Raw genomic sequence first — 8566 nt, 5'->3', positions numbered from 1 at the left:
AGATAGTGATGGTTCTCCATAGTCACTGCCACCAAGCTACTAGAGCTTCGTGATGAACTATAACATATCAGGGATAGACATGATGATCCCTGAGCAACTCGTGATGTTTGACACCACGAAAGTAGAAATCAAGTAGGAGCATCAATTGTTGATGGTTAGTAAAACCACTAGTTTCAAGAAGGGCACGGGCAACAAGGGATACTTCATGAAACGGCAAATCAGTTGCAGCTCTAGTGAAGAATCCCAAGGTTGAACCCAAACCCGAGACTAAGTGCTTCTGTAATGAGAGGAACGGTCACTGGAGCAGTACTACCCTAGATACTTGGTAGATGAGAAGGCAGGCAAGGTCGACAGAAGTATATTGGATATACATTATATGAATGTGTACTTTACTAGTACTCCTAGCGGCACCAGGGTATTAGATACCGGTTCGGTTGCTAAGTGTTAGTAACTCGAAATAAAAGCTGCGGAATAAACGGAGACTAGCTAAAGGTGAGATGACGATATGTGTTGGAAGTGTTTCCAAGGTTGATGTGATCAAGCATCGCATGCTCCCTCTACCATCGAGATTTGGTGTTTGCGTTGAGCATGATTGGATTATGTTTATCGCAATACAGTTATTCTTCTAAGGAGAATAATGGTTACTCTGTTTATTTGAATAATACCTTCAATGGTCTTGCACCTAAAATGAATCTCGATCGCAGTGATACACATGTTTGTGCCAAAAGATATAAGATAGTAATGATAGTACCACATACTTGTGGCACTGCCACTTGAGTCATATTGGTGTAGAACGCATGAAGAAGCTCCATGTAGATGGATCTTTGGACTCACTCGTTTTTGAAAAGATTGAGACATGCGAACCATGTCTATTGGTATATATGCATGAAGAAACTCCATGCAGATGGATCGTTTGTACTCACTTGATTTTGAATCACTTGAGACATGCAAATCATACCACATGGGCAAGATGACTGAAAGGCCTCGTTTTCAGTAAGATGGAACAAGAGAGCAATTTATTGGAAGTAATACATTTTGATGTATGCAGTCCAATGAGTGCTGAGGCATGCAGTGGATATCGTTATGTTCTTACTTCACAGATGATTTGAGTAGATGCTGAGAATATTTACTTGATGAAACACAAGTCTGAATTATTGGAAGGTTCAAGTAATTTCAGAGTGAAGTTGAAGATCGTCGTGACAAGAGGATAAAATGTCTATGATATGATCATAGAGATATCTGAGTTACGAGTTTAGCACACAATTAAGACATTGTGGAAAGTGTTTCACAATTAATACCGCCTGGAACACCATAGTGTGATGGTGTGTCTGAACATCATAACTGCACCCTATTGGATATGGTGCATACCATGATGTCTCTTATCGAAATTACCACTATCGTTTATGGGTTAGGCATTAGAGATAACCGCATTCACTTTAAAAGGGGCACCACGCAATTCCGTTGAGACGACACCGTTTAGAGAAACCTAAGTTGTCGTTTCTTAAAAGTTTGGGGCTGCGACGCTTATGTGAAAAAGTTTCAGGCTGATAAGCTCGAACCCAAAGCGGATAAATGCATCTTCATAGAATACCCAAAACAGTTGGGTGTACCTCCTATTTCAGATCTGGAAGCAAAAGTAATTGCTTCTAGAAATGAGTCCTTTCTCGAGGAAAAGTTTCTCTCGAAAGAATTGAGTGGGAGCATAGTGGAGACTTGATAAGGTTATTGAACCGTCACTTCAACTAGTGTGTAACAGGGCACAGGAAGTTGTTCCTGTGGTACCTACACCAATTGAAGTGGAAGCTTATGATAGTGATCATGAAACTTCGGATCAAGTCACTACCAAACCTCGTAGGACGACGAGGATGCGTGCTACTTCAGAGTGGTACGTGATCCTGTCTAAGATATCATGTTGTTGGACAATACTGAACCTACGAGCTGTGGAGAAGCGATGGTGGGCCCATATTCCGACAAATGGTTAAAAGCCATGAAATCCGAGATAAATGGATCTTTGAGAAGAAGACGGACGTGGACGGTAATGTTACCGTCTATGAAGCTCGACTTGTGGCAAAGAGTATTTCCACAAGTTCAAGGAGTTGACTACGATGAGATTTTCTCATCCGTAGCGATGCTTAAGTCCGTCGGAATCATGTTAGCATTAGCTGCATTTATGAAATCTGGCAGATGGATGTCAAAACAAGTTTCCTTACCAGTTTTCGTAAGGAAAGGTTGTATGTGATACAATCAGAAAGGTTTTGTCGATCCTAAGGATGCTAAAAGGTATGCTAGCTCCAGCGATCCTTCCATGGACTAGAGCAAGCATCTCGGAGTCAGAATATACGCTTTGATGGAGTGATCAAAGTTTTTGGGTTTATACAAAGTTTGTCAGAAACTTGTATTTACAATAAAGTGAGTGGGAGCGCTACAACATTTCTGATAAGTATATGTGAATGACATATTGTTGATCCGAAATGATGTAAAATTTCTGGAAAGCATAAAGGGTTGTTTGAAAGGAGTTTTTCAAAGGAAGACCTGGATAAAGCTGCTTACATATTGGGCATCAAGATCTATAGAGATAGATCAAGACGCCTGATGATACTTTCAAAGAACGCACACCTTGACATGATTTTGAAAGAGTTCAAAATAGATCAGCAAAGAAGGAGTTCTTGGCTGTGTTACAAGATGTGAGTATTGAGTAAGACTCAAGACCTGACCACAGCAGAAGAGAGAGAAAGGACGAAGGTCGTCCCCTATGCTTTAGACGTAGGCTCTACAGTATGCTATGCTGTGTACCGCACATGAAGTGTGCCTTGCCATGAGTTGGTCAAGGGGTACAATAGTGATCCAGTGATGGATCACATGACAGCGGTCGAACTTATCCTTAGTATCTAGTGGACTAAGGAATTTTCACGATTATGGAGGTGAAAAGGAGTTCGTCGTAAAGAGTTACGTCGATGCGAACTTTGACACTAATCCGGATGACTCTGAGTAGTAAACCGGATTCGTATAGTAGAGCAGTTATTTGAAATGGCTCCAAATAGCGCGTGGTAGCATCCACAAGATGACATAGATATTCGTAAAGCACACACGGATCTGAAAGGTTCAGACCCGTTGACCAATAACCTCTCTCACAAGCATAACATGATCAAACCAGAACTCATTGAGTGTTAATCACATAGTGATGTGAACTAGATTGTTGACTCTAGTAAACTCTTTGGATGTTGGTCACATGGTGATGTGACCTATGAGTGTTAATCACATGGTGATGTGGACTAGATTATTGACTCTAGTGCAAGTGGGAGACTGTTGGAAATATGCCCCAGAGGCAATAATAAATAGGTTATTATTATATTTCCTTGTTCATGATAATCGTTTATTATCCATGCTAGAATTGTATTGATAGGAAACTCAGATGCATGTGTGGATACATAGACAACACCATGTCCCTAGTAAGCCTCTAGTTGACTAGCTCGTTGATCAATAGATGGTTACGGTTTCCTGACCATGGACATTGGATGTCGTTGATAACGGGATCACATCATTAGGAGAATGATGTGATGGACAAGACCCAATCCTAAGCCTAGCACAAGATCGTGTAGTTCGTTTGCTAAGAGCTTTTCTAATGTCAAGTATCATTTCCTTAGACCATGAGATTGTGCAACTCCCGGATACCGTAGGAATACTTTGGGTGTACCAAACGTCACAACGTAACTGGGTGGCTATAAAGGTGCACTACAGGTATCTCCGATAGTGTCTGTTGGGTTGGCACGAATCGAGACTGGGATTTGTCACTCCGTGTAAACGGAGAGGTATCTCTGGGCCCACTCGGTAGGACATCATCATAATGTGCACAATGTGACCAAGGAGTTGATCACGGGATGATGTGTTACGGAACGAGTAAAGAGACTTGCCGGTAACGAGATTGAACAAGGTATCGGGATACCGACGATCGAATCTCGGGCAAGTAACATACCGATTGATAAAGGGAATTGTATACGGGATTGATTGAATCCTCGACATCGTGGTTCATCCGATGAGATCATCGAGGAGCATGTGGGAGCCAACATGGGTATCCAGATCCCGCTGTTGGTTATTGACCGGAGAGTCGTCTCGGTCATGTCTGCATGTCTCCCGAACCCGTAGGGTCTACACACTTAAGGTTCGGTGACGCTAGGGTTATAGAGATATTAGTATGCGGTAACCCGAAAGTTGTTCGGAGTCCCGGATGAGATCCCGTACGTCACGAGGAGTTCCGGAATGGTCCGGAGGTAAAGATTTATATATGGGAAGTCTTATTTTGGTCGCCAGAAAAGTTCCGCACTTTATCGGTATTGTACCGGGAGTGCCGAAAGGGGTCCGGGGTCCACCAAGGGGGTCCACCAGCCCCGGGGGGCCACATGGGCTGTAGGGGGTGCGCCTTGGCCTATATGGGCCAAGGGCACCAGCCCCAAGAGGCCCATGCGCCAAGAGATAAGAAAAAAGGGAGAGTCCTAAAGGGGGAAGGCACCTCCGAGGTGCTTTGGGGAGGAAGGACTCCTCCCTGGCCGCACCCTTCCTTGGAGGAAGGGCCAAGGCTGCGCCCCCTCTCCCTTGGCCCTATATATAGTGGGGGGGAGGGAGGGCAGCAATCCAAGCCCTGGCGCCTCCCTCTCCCTCCCGTGACACATCTCCCTCCTCCCGCAGCGCTTGGCGAAGCCCTGTTGGAATCCCACTACTTCCACCACCACGCCGTCGTGTTGCTGGATCTCCATCAACCTCTCCTCCCCCCTTGCTGGATCAAGAAGGAGGAGACGTCGCTGCTCCGTACATGTGTTTAACGCGGAGGTGCCGTCCGTTCGGCGCTAGGATCATCGGTGATTTGGATCACGATGAGTACGACTCCATCAACGCCGTTCTCTTGAACGCTTCCGCTCGTGATCTACAAGGGTATGTAGATGCACTCCTTCCCTCTCATTGCTAGTAAACTCCATAGATTGATCTTGGTGATGCGTAGAAAATTTTGAATTTCTGCTACGTTCCCCAACAGGAAGCCCCCAAGCGACCATAATAAGATAAACCGTAAAGCGGGATACCCATGTTTGAACCGTGCATCATGGTAGCAAGCCCTTTTTGGCACCCTTTAATCTTTCTGAGAACTCAAACTTGCGAGAGATTAATTCTTTTTAAACCGGAACTTTAAACCGGATTTGAAAGTTTAAAACTTTTTGAGAGATAAATTTACCTTGAGCCGGATTTTGAACCGGATTTGAGAGCTTCAAAGCTTTGTGGTAAATAAATTTCCCTTGAATCGGTTTTTAAACCGGATATTAAGAGCTTTAGTGCTTTGTGGGAGAGAGATTGTCCTTGAACTGGATGTTGAACCAGAATCCTTATTTTGAGCCGGAAATCTTCTGACGGCCCTTAAATTTTCATCGATCTAGCAGTAATCCCTGGGGTCGGGTTATTTTTCCCTTCAATGACCCGGAGTTCTTGAATTCATTGAAACCGGCTTATTTTGCCGAGTCATACCATTGTAGCCCCCGAGTCTCAAGACGACTCGAGGAGTTGGCTCGAGATTCTCCATATTTGACCATAGCACAAGGTGTATATCATTGGCGTTGATAGCGCGATGTGAATCCACAGAAGGTTGAGGTGACTGCGGCGGGTTATAAATGATCCCGTATGAGCCGTGTTAGCAACCCGGCCAATTGTTCCTTCCAACTGGCTGTTTGAAGTTAACCAAACCGTAGCGGCGGCGACTTGTGTACCTACCCATTGAGCCATCCAGTGCAGACGGCGGCTGATAAGACATGATAACTTGCCTCCAATTTGTTGGAAGAAAACCGGGCTACCCAAGCAATGACTTGCTCATACTCAATAAACAGCTCATGCAGACAGGTGCGACCCGGTGTGTTGATGTAGACCAGGCCGCGAGAGACGGACGGTAAAGACGACCGCAACATCTGAGGCGGCACAGACAGATGAACCGGCCGTGGCGTTGTAAGACGGTGCGGACGGGCAAGTTGTCCTCCTTGTTGTAAGACGGCGTGGTCGCGGGAGACGGCCATGACGTTGTAAGCCGGCGCGGTCGCGAGAGACGGCCACGGCGTTGTGAGCCGGTGCGGGAGTCCGTTGAGTAACGACGACCACCTGTGCCAAAAGATGTTGGCATGCCTCCATCTCCGCGGTATAATACCACCTTTTATCATAAATAATTGCCCTGCATAAACAATATTGCAGACCAAGGCAAAGATAAACTTGTCCTTTGACAACAACAACATGTGCTAATAAAACAAACTTGGATGGATATCACCTGATTTGTTTGGACGACGGATGATCCGTTTATCGCGACAGAGGTGGCTCAGGCAGACCAGCGACTCAATATAGTTCTGGCGGCTCAGGCAGACCGGTGACTTAATATAACCCCGGTGGCTCAAAGCGGCAAGGGCGGCTCAAAGCGGCTCCGGCGGGTTGATGTAGATTAAGCTGCACGGGCGGTGACTTCCGCACACCTGTTCCATCAGTAAGCGGGCGCAGACGCTGGTGCGTGATGGTGCTGACGTACACTTCATAGGCACAATATGGCACCACCTTTGCTGCACATAAAAATATACAGACCAAAGTAATTGTTCCTTGATGAAAACAATATGTTTAATAAAATATACTTAAACGGATAGATATCACCTGATGTATTTTGAACAGCAGACATGAAATGTCTGCTAGAATCTGTCTAGGATGTCTTCTACTGTGATTTCAACCAGAAAAGTACTACCAGTACTTGGCCTTATGTGGGATGCAGCAGTAACTTGGAACGGAGATGAACCGGTAACAGCGGCATGTGGCGGAGCGCGTCTGAAGTGGCACAAGGCCGTGGCGGGTCGCGGCCACGGCGACGCTACAGCTGAAGCGAGCGTTGAGACTGCAGAGACCCAGGTAGTTACTGTAGCAACGGCGGTTGAGGCTGGTGCTGCAGCTGCAGAGGGGCGTCGGCGGCTCGCGGCAAGTGCGGCCCGGCAAAACGGGCGGCTCTGCGGCTGAGAGGCGCTGGCCGAGACCAACTTGGTGGCGCGTTAGAGCCCACGTGTAAGCGGAGAAGCGGAGCAGACCCGGCAGTAGCCGGCGCACGCGGGCCCGGTAGGGGTGGTGAGATGGTGGCGCGGTGCGGCAACCGTGACAGTGGGTCGCGGGCGGAGGCTACTTGCTGGTAGCAGTAGTGGCGAGGCTGGTCACAGAGGCGGCGGCTCGAGGCCGTGGGGATTTGTAGGTGGAAGCTCGCGATTTGCTGCTCGTGGTGCGGCAGTGTAACGGCGGCTGCGGGGCGGCTCTCGGACGGCGCGTCGACAGCGGCTCACGGCCGGGGTGCATCAACGGTGGAAACTGAGGCGCGGTGCGAGCCGACGCATGGATTATGGAAAGAGCACACGGGCGGCCCCAGCTGCGAACCGGCGGGCACACCGGTGGCTTAGAGGTGATTTGGAGTCGGAGAGGAGGCCGGGGCAGCTTTGGTATGGCTGCGGGCTGGTGTCCCGGCAGAGGCGGAGGCGAGTCACGGCAAGGGCGACATGAAACGGCTGGGCGGCTTGGCGCGACCCCAGCAGTGGTAGTAACCCCAACGGGGCAAGCCACGGCGGCGGGAGAGTACGGCCGTGCGGGGTGGGGCAGGACAGAGCCAGCGTGGACGGATCACACACAAAGTGAGGCAGCGCGCTGCAGAGGCCGCAAGTCCGGGGCGGCTCAACTCCGGCGGCTGATGCGATGTGGCGGGTCAGGAGGCCCGCAAAGAGATGGAGTGATCGATCGGACGCGGTGGGAACGGTGCCGCGAGGAAACCCCTCGGGAGGCACAGTCCGGCTCGGAGCCAGCAGGTGGTCGGTGCAGGTAGCCAACGGCAGCAGCAAGTCGGAGCAAAGTGATCCACGGAAAAGAGCGACGCGGGGAGTCGCGATGGAGGAGGTGGCGGCTCCTAGGTGCGTCCCTGGCGGTGAGAGCCGGCTGCTTGACAGGGGAGCGCGGCGAGGCACCGGCGACTCTGATGGAAGATGCGGCGTCTTGCCAGAAGTGGAGCGCGCCGTGGCAGTAGAGACAGGGTAATAGGCGACTCGGACGGGCGCCCGGCGATGCACGGCCGTGGCTGCGGCAGAAGAACATCCGCAAGGCGGCAACGGCAGCTCAGGTGACTCGGCGCAAGGGCAGGAGGCGAACGGCGGAGCCTGCGGCCCAGTTCGTTTCCGGGTCGTGCATTTTTTCAAGTCCACCTTCGCCTCAACCTCCGGGTCATGGCCCTTCTTTCCTTCTTTTTTGATGAACGTGGCAGCCTTTCAGTCGCGTGCTCTGCAAGTTGATGCCCTTGTGCGTTGGCGTGGAACAAGGAGCAATATTTGGAGAGCAAAACCACCCGGAAAGCCTTGCTTGAGATCAATTTATGGTAATGATGGCCCAGGAATTTGTCCCTTGGAAGGTTTACTTCTCCGTGTAGCAAACAGAAGCTAGAAAACTGATTTGGAGATGTCAAAACATGAGTAACCTTCGGACTTGCTTTAAACCGCGAGTAGACGATTATGCGTACGCTGGCTGTGTGCGTTTGACT

This window comes from Aegilops tauschii, chromosome 4 (genome assembly GCF_002575655.3).
Source record: "Aegilops tauschii subsp. strangulata cultivar AL8/78 chromosome 4, Aet v6.0, whole genome shotgun sequence".
In the NCBI taxonomy this organism is placed as follows: domain Eukaryota; kingdom Viridiplantae; phylum Streptophyta; class Magnoliopsida; order Poales; family Poaceae; genus Aegilops; species Aegilops tauschii.
The sequence above is the reverse complement of the archived record's forward strand: the minus strand, read 5'-3'. Positions refer to the sequence as shown.